This window comes from Equus caballus, chromosome 3 (genome assembly GCF_041296265.1).
Source record: "Equus caballus isolate H_3958 breed thoroughbred chromosome 3, TB-T2T, whole genome shotgun sequence".
Taxonomy (NCBI): domain Eukaryota; kingdom Metazoa; phylum Chordata; class Mammalia; order Perissodactyla; family Equidae; genus Equus; species Equus caballus.
The window spans coordinates 102,049,279-102,068,531 of record NC_091686.1 but is presented as its reverse complement, the minus strand read 5'-3'; positions in this window follow the sequence as shown (position 1 = coordinate 102,068,531).

Sequence of the window (19,253 nt, the reverse complement as noted above, 5' to 3'; positions counted from 1 at the left end):
GAACAACAATCTAAACACAAGATCTGGGTAGGCCCAGACATCAAGGAACACTTAGACTGCATTCAAGTGCCTATATAATTTAACTATAAACATGTTTTCCCTTTCTTGTTAAGAGCATGCTTTCTCTGAAATTCATTGGAAAAAGATGAGGGGTTCTATTCGGTCCATTCCGAATGTTTTTCAGCTTACCTTGATCTATCCACCATTCGTATTCTACTGATCATCTCTTAACCTCCTGGAGAATCCCCGCAAAATAAAAATTTTCTATTACTTACTGGTGAATACCCTCTACTTTGTAGGATTGCTGTGAGGATTAAAAGAGACACAAAAGGAGATCCAGAACCCAAGACTGAGCACAGGGCTATTACCAATAATCTGCTTCTTTACCTCACCCGCGCCCCCCTGCAAATCTGCTTCTCTGTGCAAGAAGAATTCTTTCTAATTAATGTTGTGAAAATCTCCACACATCATTCAGTATATAGCACCCTTTATCAAATAGGTTGGTTTTGCTCAAGATTTTTAACCTTCCCCAGCAGACATTTCCTCGAATCTGAGGTACTTATAAAGTACAGGGGCTCCCACAAGACAGAACTCAATAGTGTTCGGCATTGGAAGTGTCCAGATGGCTAATGATGAGGAGGATGGCATGATGTAGGGGAAAGCGGGGAGGAATATACTCAATAATTGGAATAAGCCTAAGAAGTCCAAACCCCACGTGGGTGTGCACATTCCCAATCCAGTTTCCTGCGAGGCCTCTGCATCTCGGTAATTTGTAGCATGCTTATTTATTTGTGTTCAATTGCCCAGTAGGTAATTCTTGGATTACATGTAAGATTTTAAGCACTATTTTAACTGCACCCCACAAAATTTTACATGTTGAGTTTTTATTTTTACTCAGTTCAAAATAATTTCTAGTTTTACTTATGATTTCTTCTTTGATCCTTAGTTTATTTAGAAGTGTTGCTTAATTTCCAAATATTTGAACATCTTCCAGATTGTTTCTATTATTAAATTCTAGTTTAATTCCATTGTGGTTTGAAAACATACTTTGTGTAATTTCGTTATTTTTAAATGTTAGGCTTGATTTATGGCCCAGATTATGATCTATCTTGGTAAATGTTCCATGTCATCTTTTACAAATTGTGTATTCCACAGTCTTTTAGATATAAATTAGATCTACTTGGTTAATGGTGTTATTTAACTCTTCTGTATCTTACTGACTACTGGTTCTATCAATTACTGATGGAGGAGTACTAAAATATACAATAATAATTGTAGATTTGTATATTTTTTCTTTCAGTTCTATCAGTATTTTGTTCACATTTTTCAAAGCTGTTATATTATCTGTTTTATTTAGGATTTTTATGTGTTCTTGGAGAATTGAGCCCTTTATCATTAGGAGATATTCCTCACCATTAGTTGCTATATTCCATGTTTTGGGGTCTACTTGATATTAATATAAACAATCCAGCTCACTTTTGATAACTGCTTTCATGTTATATGTTTCTACATTCTTTAAATTTTAGCCTTTCAGTATCTTTATAATTAAAGTGTGTCTTTGCAGACAGCCTATATTTGAGTATTACTTTTTGGTCCAATTTTACAAAGTCTAATGTTAATTTGACTGTTTAGGCAATTTACATTTAATGGGACTGACAATACAATTGGATTTAAAATATACTACATAACTACAACTATTCCTTTTCTATTAGTCTTATTTGTTCTCTGTTCCTTTATTTCATCTTTTCCTACCTTCTATGGATTGACTTTTTTTTTAAAGATTGGCATCTGAGCTAACATCTGTTGCCAATCTTCTTTTTTTCTTTTTTCCTTCTTCTCCCCAAAGCCCCCCAGTACATAGTTGTATATTCTAGCTGTGAGTGCCTCTGGCTGTGTTATGTGGGATGCCGCCTCACTCAGCATGGCCTGATGAATGCTGCCCTGTCTGTGCCCAAGCAAAACCCTGGGCCACTGAAGCAGAGAGCGCGAACTTAACCACTCGCCCACAGGCCTGGCCCCTAGATTAACTTTTTATAATTTCTTTTTCTGTATTTTCAGTTTTGGATAAACCTCTATGTTTTAGTATTTTGGTGGTTGTTTTAGAGTTTACGACAAACTTCATTCAATCATCACAGAGGGCGTTCCAATAATAGTATATACTGAGTGTTGAATTCTGTTGTATTTCTTTGAAGAGTTTGTATTTTATTTCTGAAATTCATTTAAGTTACTTGCAAATTAATTTTATCCCTTCAAAATTTGTTTTGAAGTTGTTTTAAAGGTATATCTGAAATAACCTTACTTCAAAGTCATTTTTAAATACTATATCTTTTATGATACCTTTTCTAATTTCCTGCTACTTGGTATAATCTCTCTTCCTTTGAGTATCTAATGCATTTCACATTCAGAAAGTTTAAAAGCTGAAATAAATTACATTGATAATCATATGCAGACAATAAAAAAGCTGAGAAAGATGAGTTGAAGTAGTGAAGATGGAATCAAAATTTATTCTATCTAGTTCCAAGTGCAAAACTCTATCTATTTAATTGATGATTTTCTTTGGATTTTTTTAACCTATCATTTATTTTAGTTATTTGCTAAATAACTAGCAAATTATTCTTAATAATTTCTTATTGTTTTTCTTAATATTTCCTCTTCTCTATACATCACCCTCCCCAATTATATGAACAATCAATGATTTGTAAGGGCATGGAGTTTAGAGATAACCATAAATTTTTCGTTGTTATCAACTATATCATGGCAACCTGGTCCCATTCTTTCAGAGGGAATCAACACATTTTAGTCGAGCTGAACAATTAAATTAAGAAGATCGAGAAGCTTTAGTAATTATTTAGCTAAAAATTTATTGTCAAAGCTATATGAATTTTATCTCCATTTCCTATTGAATTGAAAAATATACAATTATTATGCATTCATGTGCTTGTACACATACTCAAACACACACCTTTTTATTATAAACAAAACAAAAACTTGCTTCTAGCTTTCTGCCGCAACATGTTCAGTTAAGATGTTTTCTTGCCATGGTAAATTATATCTGTTTTAAGACTATAACTCTTCAATATCCTTGACTTTGCATCCTGCATATAATTGACCTGACTTTCCTAATTTATTTGCCATTCAGTTTTATTTTTCTAACTGATTTTTTTTAATCTCTTGATATTTTCAATTAAATTCCTAAAGTGAGGGATGGAAGATGAAATTAGAGCAATCAGCTAGTCTCTCAAGATTACAAGAGCCCTTCGCAGTAAAGTGCATATTGCTTCTTTCAGGATTATATTCAATGAGTCAGGGAACGTTTCTCTCCTTAGGGAACGGGCTTTGTCTCTGATTTAAGTGGTTATTAGAGGATCAGGTAAGCATCACTTCACATCTGCAGTTCTGTTTTCATTTTGTTTCATAGATTACTTGGTTCATTTTGACACACAATTACCTAACTGAACCCAAACCTGAATGTCACCAGCAGGGCTTGACCTCACAAATATCCAGTGGGTAAGAAAAATCTGCAGTTCTGTGTTTCATCACAATAGAACATTTAAGAGAATTCATGCCATATTTCATATGTATATCCCAATGGAATTCCTTTTCCCCCCAGATCCACCATCTTATTTACACTGACAGCTGGAGTAACACTTTTCTTCATTCTTAGCGTGCCCTCTTCTCCAAAGCACGCCACTCTTTACTGTACAACATGTTTCTTGAACTGAATTGGGTTAGAATAAGTCTGTGGGAAATGAGGCTGTGAACTGAAAGAGGGAAAGATTAGTACCAAGATCCTTCTAAATTTATGTGTTTCCCCTTAAGGAGTGTATCCCATTGATATGAAATAGAAAAGTTTCTATTTTCTACACTTGGTTGTCAGCATCCAGGCAGAGTGTTTGAAAAGCATTTTTGGACTGACAGGAAGATTGATACCAAAATGCTTCAAATTTATGTGGGCTCCCAAACCACAGAAACGAGCAGGGTGGAACATAAGGGAAGTTGAAATCAATTGAAGGAAGTAGGTTAATACCACAGTACTCCTGTGCATTGCCTCCTTTCCTTTGAACCTGCTCCTGTCTATTCCCCCTGCACTTCTAATGCAACCGAAACACAGGTGGTTCATGCTCTGCATAAATGGGGGAAAATCATTTTCAGCTTCTTGAAAGAGGGTTAATGTCATCATCCACAAACTGAGGACACAGACTACAGATGTAAAAGAGGGAACAAAGTCAGCAGATTCAAAGGTAGGAAAATGGGAATTTAAAAAGACATACAAAATTCTTGGGTTAAGGGACATCAATCTGTAACACCACATGGTCATGGTCAACCTTTTTCTTCCTTTTTAAAATTATATTACCATTTCTGTATATGTTGAGATTTTGTGGGCTCGTCTGAAATTATAACCAATGAATAACACTTGAATCTGTAATAAAATGTCTACCTAAGATGAAAAAGAGTCAGCATCTGGAAAAAATTGTCTTGATGTCCTTCACTCTTCTACTGAGGATGCTGCCTCATGGCCCCATTATCTCAGAAATATTTCCATCTTGTTATAGAAGCAGACGGGCTGTTTTCCATTCTCAGGAAATAAACCTGCAATTGTTTATGTGTTCTATGTGACTCAATTCTTTTTGCAACAGTTGGTTGGCTAGGAGTGAACTCAGGCCATGACAGCAGCATTTTTGTTCTCAGTGTTGAGAATTGAGCACAGGATATTCTAGCTTAAGAGACTATACCACATTGATGTAAATTTGGGGCTCTGGATGGGTCATCTTCTGAATACTGTGTGGTCTGAGAAGTCAAGAAAATATGCCTGAAGAGAGAAACATAAATTAGGTCATCATGGAGAAGTCATTGAGTTTCTGATGACTTTTTATTTTCTCTTTCTGTTCCCCGAAAATTGTCCATATTACTCCTTGTTTATAGTTAAAATGAGATACTCTTAAAGGTTTTTAATAATCAATTGCTAATGCACACCTTAAAATTATCTTTTTTTGTTTATTTTAGGCCAGTTTCTTTTTCATATCATACCATAAAGCATCACATAAAAGGATGCATCTGGCCCAGCCATTACTACTTGCTCATTAATGGTAGAAAAGAAGTGCCCGAAAAGTAAACCATTGTGCTTTTGTAGTTACTTGTTTTCCAGGCAGTTTTGCATCTGGTCCAAGAGAGAGCCTAGAGCAATGTATTGGTTATATATTGCCAAGGCTGGAATCAGGATTCCTGGGTTAAGAGGTAGTTTCCACCATTCAACGGCTGTGTGTAGCATTGGAAAGTTACTTAATTTCTGTATATTTGAGAATAAAAGGGGAAAATAACCATACCTAACCCCTAAAGTTTTTAAGAGGATTAAATGAGTAAATAGTTAATACATATAAAATATGCAGAAATGATAGCTATTATTATTTTTATCTGATTAAATCCAAGAGAAAGTCGTAGGTGGTAGAGAAGAGACATTATATCAGGCCCTTCTTTCTGAGGAGGAAATATAGTTACAGCTATATTAAGGATCTCGTTAATGGCCTCAAAAGGGCTGGTTTCCAATACTCTTAAGTCTCCTACTGGTTATAAATCATCTATTAATGGAGTTAGGTTTTTAATTTTATAATTCTACTTTATGGTCATAAGAAAATATTTTCTTGATTTTGTTGACTTTAGATGCTTCAAGTATTCTCGAGGCCTGTAATATAGTCTACTGTAATGGCCAATGCAGGTGATAATAGTAATTAATCCTAAAACATTGACTTGTTTCCATTGAAAGTGGCTTCAGGTAGTGGTGAATAAAAAAGCTAAATTTTCTGGGAAAGATACAAAGAAAATCACTTCATTGACAGTGCAACTATCCATATATAAAACTGAGATTAAAAGTTAGATATGTTATCTCTTGTCACTGTTGGCAGACTCAATTCCTCACCTCTTCACCTCCCGAGCTGCAACATGACACCGATGATAAACAGTTTCCTCGTTTCTGAAGGCTTTCTATTGGGATGGCATGCCCGGCTCAGTCCTTTCAGAAAGTTAATACTTTATTGGAAGTTGGGCTTCTACATGCTCTCTGAGTGTCACTGTTGTCCATAGCACTTTCAGGCGCCCCTTTTCAGGTCATCATCAGCTGGCTAGCTGTTTAGTTTTCTGCTGTCATTCTCTCACATTGCCCAGTTAAGCAAAACTGAGTGCTCCCTTTTTCTTAAAATGATATCTTCAATGTGAACAACCTCATTCGTGAGAAACGTCTTGTCATTTTATATTACATCCTGAGAGAAGTAGAGCTGTTGAAAATTTCTACAAATATCCACTCAGATGTCTTTAATGTGTTCAAAAAGATGTGCAATACATCCCAGTTCTTTTGAAGCTTTTAGACTGCTCTCATCATTGGTGTTGTAAACTTTGCATTCAATAATTATTCTATACATTTTGGGTGGTTAAGTGACCAGTTAGCTTTGAAGAAAGAAGAAAGCAAGAAAGCCTCTCCCATACAAGACAGCACAATCTGAAGTGACCAAAATATATGTTGTTCTCAGTTGTGTCTTTTCACTAGCTTCTTTTGCTGAACGCTGTTTTTCTCTACTGGTGTTCCTATTGGTGAGACTATCAGTATTTTAAGTTCATTAATTATGACTTTGGTAGAAATGCTTTTTGAATTGCCAAGGGGGAGTACATGAGGGAACGTTTTCACGATTTGACACTTTTCGGTTCTCCCATTAGAGCTCTATTTGTAGGATCTGCACTTGTGTCGTTTTTCAGAATCAAAGAGAGAAATTTATAGAGCTCTATAATCAGTATCAATTTACGCTAGCTACTAATATAATGCAGACTTTATTTCTGAGTTCTGATGAATGGACTACTGCTTCATTCTTGAGCTATTTTTCATTGTGGCTGAAATTTTCTTATAGCTGATCTTTGGCCTGGATACCTGTAGTGTATGTACATTCAGATAATCTCTAAACACCATTGCCCACCCCATGATTGAGATCCTCTCTTAATTATGCCAATCTCTGTCTCCAGGACTGAAGTCAACCCCAAATATGTTTTGATGTCTTCAATATATGTACATGTTCAGGTACCAAGTGGTTGGAAATTTTGCTCCCATACTCACAATTGCATGATTGGCATTTTCCTCATGTTTCATGCTGCTGGAGCCAATGAAGCAATGCAAATTGAGCTTAATCTATGACAAATATCAAAAATTTCCTTTTTGCAAAGATGTTGCAGTAAAACGAAAAATATAAATTAATAGGCACATTATAACATAATATAGAAAATAATTCAGTAAGACCTCCAAAAGCATTATTGGAAAACTTAGAAGGAAACAAGAGGACAAAAAGACACTAAAGTATTTGGCTTCTAGAGGCTTCAAAATAGACCATGCCATTTGCATCTAAGTCATCTTTTTGATAGACTGACTTAGAAAGAAGAAAATTCTAGGTAAAAAAAGAGACTTTATGAAAACATTGATAAAAGAAAGGGCAAACAATTTTCACAATAGTAAATATAGCAGAGATTTTTAAAACATATATAGCATATAGAGATTTCATTTTAAATTAAGACCTGAAATGTAAGTTGGCAGCTGATTTGTGGGTAATTTTGCATAAGTCTAATTTTAATTGGAAATCATAGGTGAGTTGCTTTCTTCTTTTCCTCATTCATAATTGCAGTCTAACATAAGAGACTTCTCACAAATGTAGATAAAAATAGATGGACTGCTTGAGGCAGGAGTGTGAGTCTATTTGCATCCCCTCATTTCTACAAATGATGTCCTATGAGACCCGTGACTGGAAGCCATGTGGCTTCACAGAGAGGTGTTTGAACACCACAGCGTTAGTATTTGAAGGTCTTCAAGTGATTCTGAGTGGAGCAGGGCTATTTTTTTTGGAAAACTTTCCACAGGAGAAATGTGAAGGATAAAATGGAGCAGTAGCTTCATGCAAGATCAAAGACAGTCCTGCCTCCGGAATATGGCCCAATATTTCTTTTGCATGTCTGTCTTTATAGCAAGGGAGAGAGGTCTATATACATTTCAGAAATGTATAACAATTTTAATCATAGCTTTTCACAAAGAATATTTACTGGAGATCTTAAAACTTATTTGAACACTTGAGCCTAGACTCTTCATAGCACAAAAGTGTACCTGTTATTCAGTGCAGCTTCATTCAATTTAAAATGGATGAAATAGAATGCCAGCAGATCTGATGTAACTGGCTGATGCACTAGGCAATAGCTTTATAATCACCATAAACGTCTTTGCAATATCATTATTCCATTTGTACTACTGCTGCTGAGACTGGCTAGGCAGCTGGTCGAAGGAGTGGATGGAATTAATAGACAGAACACAATCTATATATTCAGTGGGACAGGGGACCATCAGCCTCAAGGACTGAGGTAAGGTCCCTCTTGATCACCACGTATTTATTTGCAGGCAAAGAATCAGAAGCATGTACAATCACAGGAACTCATGCCTGCAGGAACATGCAAGCCAAAGCCCAAATGTTCTATTCTTCATCCCTCCGATGCACACCAGCCTATCTGAGGTCATTCCCTTGAGGAGTATCTTAAGAACAATCAACAAGGTATGCAGGCGGCATTCCGTTCCTGCAAGGGTCCGGCATTCCTAAGCCCCTTGCCTTCATGCTCAATAACATACTCCCCTCCAGCCTTGGATTCCAAAGCACAAGCAATCTGGTATAATAATTATGAGAGTCAGCAGATCACATATCTCCCAGCCACCCATTTGGAATTAATTTTTCCTAGGCTTAAAGCCTAGCAAGAATGCTGCTATGATCTCCTGCAGCATACTATCAGAACCAAAATTTCTGATTTCATCAGTTTTCTTGAGTGAAAAATAATGCCCCCACACATGAACATAGGTTAGAATACATCTTCAATTTAAATAAATAAATAGGGTAATACATGTAAGCCTTGACTTAAATATATGAAGGTAGTTTGAGAAGAGACAGTGTGAGGAAAAGCATAAGAAGGAAAAGTTGAGGTCACTTAGTTGTAGAAACAAATTTAGAGGGATGTCTCAACAGAAACTGCATGCAGATGAGGAAGAAATTGCAGGGTTTGTGCTAAGAGCAATGCAGTCAGAAAAGGATGGCTCTGTGTTTGTCTCATTCACGAAGGAAGAGGCATAACAAATACTTCCAATTGTTATCAGAGGACCACCCTTTGATGGGATGAAAGAGTCCTTCATAACAGTTACATTATATACATTCATAGAGAGAGAGAGAGAGAGAGAGAGAGAGAAATTTACATAGCTAGATAGACAATTAATTCATAATTCTCCAAAGTTTGCTGTGTTCCACTGTGAATTTTACTTTGTGTTAACTTGTTGTTACTTAATTGCATAAAACTTTAACTTGTTGGGACGCATTATCCAAGAACCCATGTAACTTCAGTATTATAATGTCGCTAGTTTTTGATAGAGCAATCTGGTATGAGCTAATTTGCTTTACAGAAACACAAACCATAAAATCAGATAGGAGATGTAATGCATATAAATTTCTTTCCTGATTTTGGGGAACATATTGGCCAAATGCTACACCAACGTTTTTGATGCCAATTAAATTCAATTGATAAGTGGGAGCTTTGCATGCACATGAACTTTCCATTTCTCCAGTATTTTCAGAAACCACTTTCTATCTCATGTAACCTCAAGTCACTTAATTTCTGTCAAACTCAAGTTTTTTATGCTAAGATGAGGGAAATAAGAGAGTTAATACCAATAATAGGAAATAGAAACAAAAGTATATTCTAAACATTTTACATCTATTTCTTTAATTTTTAAACCTCACGATTCCTTGAGGAAGGTGTAATGGTTCATCTTACAGTGTAGACACCAAGGATGCAGAGGGTGAGATTCCTCAGTTCCACCTCACCAGCTAGTTTGGGATTGTGTTTATCAGAATCCGAGTTAGCTGCTGACCATTATACAAAAGTTATATACTGAGGAACTGTGTGACCTAGGGCAAGTTATTTAATCTTTATGGACCTCGATATCCTAATCTGTAAAATGAGAATGAAAATCTAATCTACTTCATTCAGTGGTTGTGAAAATTAAGTAAGACAACGCATAAGAAGCAGTTAGTGCAAGGAATATAACGAGTCTTTGATAAGCATTAGCTTGCTGATCTATTCTATTTAGGCTTCAATTGCAATATGAGATCATGGGACATTCTTTGAAATATTGTACTGGCGATATAATATTACGGTAATGACATGCAAAACAAAGCAATATCACCAAACAAATGTTTCTGATATCTAATTGAATCCTTAGGTGAATATGTGCTTTTTCCACTTTAGCTCCTACTACACAGAAAAATATGACTCAGGTGGAAATTATGTAGCAAATAAATACTTTTTTAAAAACAAAAACCGCTTTTAAACCACAACGGTCATGCAATGCAAAAAGGAATTATTATCCTGTCTTCTGCAGCTTTGTACTTAGCATCTCACTTTTCCCTGTCATGACCGTTTCTGGAAGTAAAGACGGAAACATTGTTTCTAAGCTCTCGGTCTTCTAGAGAGGTCATAGGAGAAGTAAATGGGTTAGGTTCCAACAATTCATTTACAATTTGGCTGGGTGACCCTAGACATTATCCCAAGAGACTTCTAGTCTTCGATGTTGGAAGCCTGTCAGAGTAATTAAGATACCTTTCCAGAAAAGAGTAAGTGATGCCTGGTAATTTGAAAGGTAGAGGGAAGTGAACGAACCCTGGAGGAAGATGACTTCCCAAACCACAGAGTGAAGAGGGCGTAGCTTGAGTACCTATTGATACATGAGTATTAAATGCTAGAGATTTAGAAGCATAAGCAAAAATCATTTAGGGAGCAAAGTTACCAATGAAGTTGGCTCCTTTTAGATGGGCATTTTAATGTCTTGTTGCTGCCGTAACAAATCAGCACAAATTTAGTGGCTTAAAACAACACAAATTTATTATCTGACGGTTCTGGAGGTCAGAAGTATGACATGGGTCTCATTGGGCTAAAATCAAGATGTGAGTAAGACTATGTTTCTTTTACAGATTTTAGGGAAGAATCTGTTCCCTTGCCTTGTCCGGATTCTAGAGGCTGCCTGCATTGCTCAGCCGGCGGCCTCTTTCTCCATTTTCAAGGCCAGCAGCATAGGATCTTCAAATCTCTCTCCCTGTCTCTCTCTCTCTGATTCTGACCCTAAATTTTCTGCCTCCCTATTCCAAATTTAAAGGGCTTTTATGATTGATTGCATTGAGCCCCTCTGGACAATCCAGGATAAGCTACTTTAAGATCAGTTGATTAGAAACTTTAATTCTATGCGCAAACTTAACTCCCCCTTGAAATGTAACAGAACATATTCACAGGTCCCATGGAGTAGGACATGGGTACCTTAGGACAGGCACACTATTTTGTCTACCACAAAGGGCAATCTGCTTTACATATAGTGGAATAATTTATACCTGCTTATAAAAATTAGATTTGTGACCTAAGCTTTGCCTTCAACCACTCCTTCATTTATAGTGTCAAGGAGAGTTCCCAAGTGTATTTTATGGAATACCTAATTTTTCAAGGAATTAAAGATTTTTTGATACTGAAGTTTTGAGAATAAAGTACACTGGCATCTTCTATCAAAACTAGCTTCCTTAGAACTATAATGCAGTGGAAAATTGACTGGATATCTCCTTTTTACAAAGGAAATTAAGATTAAGAAAGATGAGACACTTTTCTGAGATTGAGTAGTAAATTGCAGAAATAGCATTCATTCACAATCTGTTTCTAGCAAAGCCCATATATTTAAACATTATACTGGTATTTTCCCCAAATAACCTTATTATAAGTGACATAACAGCACTATTTTAAAAAATATGCTCCATCCCTTAGAGAGAGACCTCAGGTTAGGATCTAGGAATCTGTACCTTAATCATCACCTCTGGTACACAGTAGGCACAGGCAGCTTGAGATGCTTTGTATTATGAAGTACAGTCTCCCTGATTCCTGGAAAGTTCAATACTGCAGAAATATATCTCTGTGTAATTGTATTTAGAAGAGGAGCTTTTATAAAATTAAGAGATCTAAAACTTCCAGCTGTAGCCGTCATTTCCAATCTTTCTAAAGTCTCAAATTCCAGTTGGAAACCCCTATAAATTAAAGGAAGTGGCCCAGTCCACAGAGAGGGTTTGGTACTTTATAAAGGTGGCTATCCCTACTATGGCAGTGGGATGTTACCCCTAAAACACATTTGGTTTTTGATACAGGGGGTCTCCAACTAGCCACAGCAAAGTTGCATGAGGCCCATTTTTCAGCCTCTCTGATAGCCCTATTCCTGAGAGGCTGCCAGCAGGCTGTCAACTTCACTATTTCTCCACTGTTATAGGCAATGTTGCATTGCCCACTAAGGAAAACAATCCCCAAACTACTAAAATTAATGTTCTCTTTACACTGCTGTCACAAATGAATGGATTTTCAGATAGAAATTATACAAGGAAAATTGCTTTCAGAACAAGACCACATTCTGCAAGAGAAATGTCATGCCACTGTTTATTTGTCTGACCAATGCATAGGCTTCTAGGAAATAGAGTTTATTATAGAGAAGTATGATGGGCCTTTGACAGACATTATGGCAAGAACACTGTTAGAAAAATGTTGCTTGGTCAACACAAAGCAATTACTTGTCAGGGATACTACTGTAGATGGAATGACATTCCTCTGTTAGCCTCAATTTTATGACTACATTTTGAAGCATTTTATTCTTTATTACCAACAGTAAAATGTAAGTAAGTCTTTTAAATTATATTAATTATGCATATCAGAATCCATAGGTATACACTAATATACACTCCTCAATAACATCAGTAGTATATTTGTCTCCTCATGTAAAAATGTTTTCTTGAATAAGAATATTAAAATAAATTTTATAGGATGACAATTATTGCAGTGTTCTTACATAAGGGAGAATATTCTACCTCACATATATATTTTTTTCAGTGACTAACTAGATACACTTGTTTTTGGCTTATCTTCAAGTTTGATAGATTGGATGGTAAATTTTGTCAAAAAGTTATCAGATATGGAGAGCAGAGGTCAGAAAAAAAGGGTGGAGCAGAAATTGTGAAAACACCATGTTTACACTGTTGAAGGAGTCCACTTTCAGTTCTATTTATAATTATTGGTCCATTTGCTAAGCTAGAATCTTTGGGATGATTTTTCATTTGCTTCTCTCATATATCCCATACATCTAATCCCATTCTAACATTTATTAAACATCCAGTATATGCCAATCACTGAATTCTTTAAATGTTTTGTTTTACTTTATCTTCACAAGAAACTGATGAAGTAATAACGTAGACTGAATGTTTGTGTACCCACAAAATTCATATATTAAAACCAAGTCCCTAGTTTGTTTGCATTTGGAAGTGGGGCATTTGAGAAGTGATTAGGTCACAAAGGCAGAGCCATATGAAAGAGATCCCAGAGAGTTCTCTTGTTCCGTATGCCATGTGAGGACATAGCAAGAATATGATGACCATCAATGAACCAGGAAGCAGGCTCTCACTAGACGTGAAAAAAATCTTCCTATACCTTGATCTTGGACTTTCAGCCTCCAGAACCGTGAGAAATAAATTCCTGTTGTTTCTAAGCCACCTAGTTTATGGTATTTTGTTGTAACAGCCCAATTGATTAATACAGGTAAATTCATATTATCTACTTTGTCCACAAAGAAAGTGAGATGTTGAATAATCAAATGGCTTGTTTAAGGTCTCACAGTTTATAAATGGCAAGACAGCCCTCATTTACACTCCTTTGCTTTACTGCCTCTAATTAATGATCAATTCTGGTGAAATCAATTTCCTTTGCATTTCTTGAATCCACTTCTCTACATTAACAAAGCTAGTTTAGTTTGCTCTCATCTCGCATCCAAATATCAACAACAATCTCTTACATAGTATGCCTGAATCAATCTTGCCCTTTTTTCTATCCATTCATGCATTCACTATATAACTAGATTATCTTTTCTAGTAAGAAAAAAAAATAAGAAAAAAAAAAAAAACTAAGCTATTGCCCCTAAGCCACTCTGCCTAGAGCCTTGAATGACTTTCCATCATCCTCAGGATGACCTCTATACTGAGATGAGTTTCTTAGTTTACCTTTCCTTTTAAACATTGGGGTGAGTGGTGTATAGTAACTTATGAGTTACTATTACTAATCAGCCTCTGTTTGACCACTAACTCTCCCACCAATCCTACCTTTAAATCAGCCATACCCTTACTTCTTGAGTAATGTGTTCTCCTGGTGCAAAGTCTAAAATGAAGCTTCATGAGATTTCATGTGCAATTGGCTTGTTAAGGAAGTGCTTTCAGCAGATACCAGCAAAAGGTGGACAAAGTAAAATATGGAAGGAGAATAAGTCAGGCAAGAGTGCAAATTCATCCCAAGTCCCATGGAGGGAAGGTTTATCCTGATGTTTCAGGGGAACTCTCAAGAGCAAATTATGCCTCAGATTTGTTGCAACCTAGGTCAGGACTACTGGGTTCTGATGCTCCAGCATCTCAATCGTGGGCTAAAAGCCTTTGGAGAAAGAAGGGAACATAAACTCCCAGACATATCTCTTAAGCAGATCCCGGAGCTGTAGGGCAGCTCTCCAAGTAGACTTGAATTATGGGCTTTGGAGGCAAAACTTTCAGAAATTAAGGAAGAGGGATGTATTACCATTAAAAGTGATGCAGCGGATTTGGGAAGAACACCCACAGTGGATAGATTAGCTAGTTCCCGTGAAAGAATTATATCAAACTCCTTGACAAAGGCAAAACATTTGTCCGAAAAAATCGGCATTTGTTTCATGTTGATGCTGCTTCCAATGAATTATTTGCACCTTACTCTATTTCTGCAGATCCTTTAGTTTTCTATTATTGTATTTATTTTTTTATTGATTTTGAAGAGTTATTTATATATTATGACTAGGTAAACATAACTTACTTTGTAAGCTTCTTGTGACCTCTCTTGTTAAAATTAGTTTTTATTTTTCAAAATGTCCATTGTGAGAAACCTTAAAAAAAAAGTAGTAAGGAATTTAAAAATCATATGGAGAGAAAAATAACAAAAAAATACATGCCATTATGTAAGGATCATCACTGTAAATATTTTAGGTTATGCATTTACATGTATGTGTGTATACATATAAACACAAAACTGAGCCAATAATCTTCATAGTATTTTCATGGTTTTTTTAAGTTGTAAGTTTCTGGTATAAAATACCCTATATAATTTAATATGCTACTATAATAGTTTATTCAGCAACTACATAGTATTTATCACTTAGGTGTCCCAAAATATAATTAAGCAACATCTTAAGGTATCCATTTAGCTTAGCAGTTAAGATTGTTGATTTTGAATAAGACAGAGATTAAACCCAACAGCAGCTTGGCCAAATCACGTAATCATTCAGTTCTCCATTGACAAAAGTCATTCGCATTGTGAATATGTGCATATTAGAAAGAAATGACAGACCCTCAGGCAAAGTTGTGTTGAATGTGACTCAGACTTAGAGCTGTCCTGCTGAAGACAGAGAGACATAAAGAGAGCTATTTACCATAACTAGAAAATAAGTCATTAGAAAATAAATTATTCTCCTTAACATTTGACTATTAGTATAGTGGTAGAAGAAACAAAGGATAATAAGGTAGTAATTAGGAGTGAGTTGCAACAAACACCAACCTAGAACAATCTTGATATCCTTTCACATTGTTATCCTCTTACGATACCTTTTAATAAGGTGGATTTATAAGTAAAAGAGTATAACTCAGTCTGAAGGCCTTTGATGGAGATTGTCAAATTTTTTCTAGACAAGTTGCACTAAATTTATATTCCCCTTCAGCAACACGCAAGAGAACTTTATTCCCCGTTCCACATTGACAATATTGGGTATTTTCCTTTATCAAAAACATGTAGTTTGAAAGAAGTTTGGTATATCAACGGTATTTTATTTTGGACTAATTTTACTTTTTGTTTTTATGGATTTGCCATTTAAAATTCTTTTGTGAATTCTAGTATATATTATTTTTATGATTATATTTTTTCTTAAAGTTTTCTAGTAGTATTTATATAGAAATTGCATCACCTTTTTTCCTCTCATATAACTTGAAAGTTCTTTTTCCAATTGGTTTGTCTTTTAATTTGAGAGATTTTAATCTATAGCTATTATTCATGTTTAGAAAACCTAAAATATCAATTTTTTTCTTCATACTTTTTTCTTTTGTTCTTATAATTGAAAATGTCTATATGTGATAGCAGAATTCTATTATATTGTTTTCTTATATTTTGATTTAAAAACAGCTGGTATGATTTCTGATCTACAGAATTTATTAAGTGCATAAATATATGTGGACATATCATGGAGGTCATTGCAGGTTTGCTTTAAAAGTCATGTCTCACATTTTACTTGAAAAATTAATTTACTATACTCTTTTGTCAACTAGCTTCTGACTTGAATAGGTGAACTGAGCCACTGGTAAGATGTGAATATGTTTGTTACAACTTCTCTGCTATTTTCTGTGTCTCTGCCTCTTTATTAAAGAGAAAAGTTGTAATCTTGGTTTATGTAGACATTTTCTTTCTACTCTGTATGTAACAGTGTAGTTTGAGCTTTCTCAAAGTCTATGAGATTTGGAGCACATCATGCTCTGGGTTCCAGCAAAGATGCAATGTTTTCACTCTTTATAATTTTATTCCTTTGGTTATTGTGGTTAATTTTAGGGTACCATCTTTAACAGAAGTTCTTATATAGGATTTTAATATTATATTTGAGACAGAAGATGGAAACCTACTCACAGCTTTTACAGAGAGAAACTCATTTCTTTTCCATCTACATTGCTAACAGTTATACTTTACCTCTACTCAACAATAGTTAAAGTGACATCATCTGATTGATAGGAAGCAATCTAGAATATATTTTAACCAGTTATCTGTGAGTTAAGTTCACATTTCCAGTACTTAAACTTAATTTTGTGAGTGATATTTTTTCCCCATCTAAAAATACAACTATTCATTTAGCCATCTCCTAATTGTTCTCAGCACACATTAAAAGCAAAGGTTAGGCAAGAATTGAAAGAAAAAAAAATAAATAGAAAATTCTGAGGAGGTCCAATGCCTACACTATCAATTTAAATTATATGCCAAGGGGTAAATTACAGTTGCAGCATTCCCTGAAGTAGATCACATCATTTTTTTACTTCAACAAAAACATTAGAGAAAAGCAATTCAAGAAGACTATTTCTACACAAAAATGTGAGGTGCTCAGGTCAAGCAGGGCTGACAGAGGGTGACAAATAGCAACTTAAGTTGCATTATTTAGTATACCTCATACCTTTTCCTCCCTATATGCTTGAAAGCAAACTCAGATATTTCAAATTTTGACTTAATTTTACATATACACCACATGTTAGCCATAAAAAAATAAATATTATATCTAGAGGCTGATTGTTTCTAACAAATCCTTGAATTCTTCAATAAATTAAATGGATTACTAATTAATTTAACTATTTATTATCTCTTAGAGGGGCCAGTCCATGTAGTATGATACTATTACTATTCTCAGGAGCTCAAAATATAGGAAGGAAGGCAGTGTAGAAAATAAGCAGTCAAAAAAACAAAACAAAACTAAGGGGATCAGCCCTGGTGGCCTAGTGCTTGAGTTCCACACACTCTGCTTCAGTGGCTGGGTTTGGTTCCTGGGTGTGAACCTACAGTGCTCCGTTAGCAGCCATGCTGTGCTGGCAGCCCACATACTAAAATATAGAGGAAGATTGGCATAGATCTTAGCTCAGGGTGAATCTTCCTCAGCAAAAAAAAAAATACTAAAACTTCAGATAAAGATAATGACAGGCAAAGCATATAGTGTTTTAATAACTTGTAGGAAAGGCATCTAACATAGCCAGCATCTGTGAAATTAAAGACGATTTTGCAAAGTTGCTAACTTGTGTGAATTAGCATGATAAAAGTAAGCACACAGGTTTGCATGGGGTTGGGAGAAGTCGATATTCAAGGAGGAATGAATACCCTCTGTAATTCCAATAGAGAAATGGATAGTTAATTATAAATGAAGCCTGAAGTCTGAGAATAAAATAATATAGCTGCAATGCTGGAGCATTAGTTTTGATGATACCATGAAATATCTCATAAAGCATCCTAATTGTTGTGGAAGATCTCACATAGATGAATGACATGAAAACCTTTCCATTTTAGAACAATCTCACTGAAAAAAATATGTAGATAAAAGAGCAGCGTTATAGGCCAAGAAATTTGCCAACCCAGATGAAATGGACAACTTCCTAGAAATGTGGAACTTACCAAGACTGGATCATGAAGAAATAGAAAACGTGAATACACCAAGAGCAAGTAAGGAGTTTGAGTTAGGAATCAAAAACCTCCCAAAAAATAGAAGCCTAGGATCAGAAGGTTTTACTGGTAAATTCTACCAAACATTTAAAGAATTGAAGCCAATCCTTCTCAAACTCTTCCAAAAAATTGAACAGAAGGAAACACTTCCAAACTCATTTTACAAAGTCAGGCTTATCCTGATACCAAATCCAGATAAGGAAATTATAAGAAAAGAGATTTATAGGTCAATATCCCTGATGAACATAGATGCAAAAATTCTCAACAAAATATCAGCAAATTGAGTTAAACAATACATTAAAAAGATCAAACTCCGTGATCAAATAGGATTTATTCCAAGGATGCAAAGATGATTCGACATCTGCAAATCATTAAATGTGATACACCACATAAACAAAATGAAGGATAAAAATCATATGGTCATTTCAGTAGATGCAGAAAAAACATTTGATAAAATTTCACATTCTTTCATGATAAAAACTCTCCACAAACTGGGTATAGAAGGAAAGTACCTCAACATAATAAAGGCCATGTATGACAAGCCTACAGCTAACATCATACTCAACAATAAAAAACTGATAGCTTCTCCTCTACGATCAGGAACAGACAGGATGACCACTCTCACTGCTTTTATTCAACATAATTCTGGAAGTCCTATCCAGAGCAATTACTTAAGAAAAAGAAATAAAAGGTATCAGAATTGGAAAGGAGGAAGTAAAAGTGTCAGCAGATTTGGAGAGAATTAGATAAGCTCAGTAATATTAAAAGTTCAGAATTAATTGGACTTTATTGAGGAAGGAGGAGTAAAAGTAAAAGATAAGGGTGAAATCCTGGATTTTGCCTAGGAAAAGTAGATAGAGAGGCAATTCTGTATGCTAGAGAACACA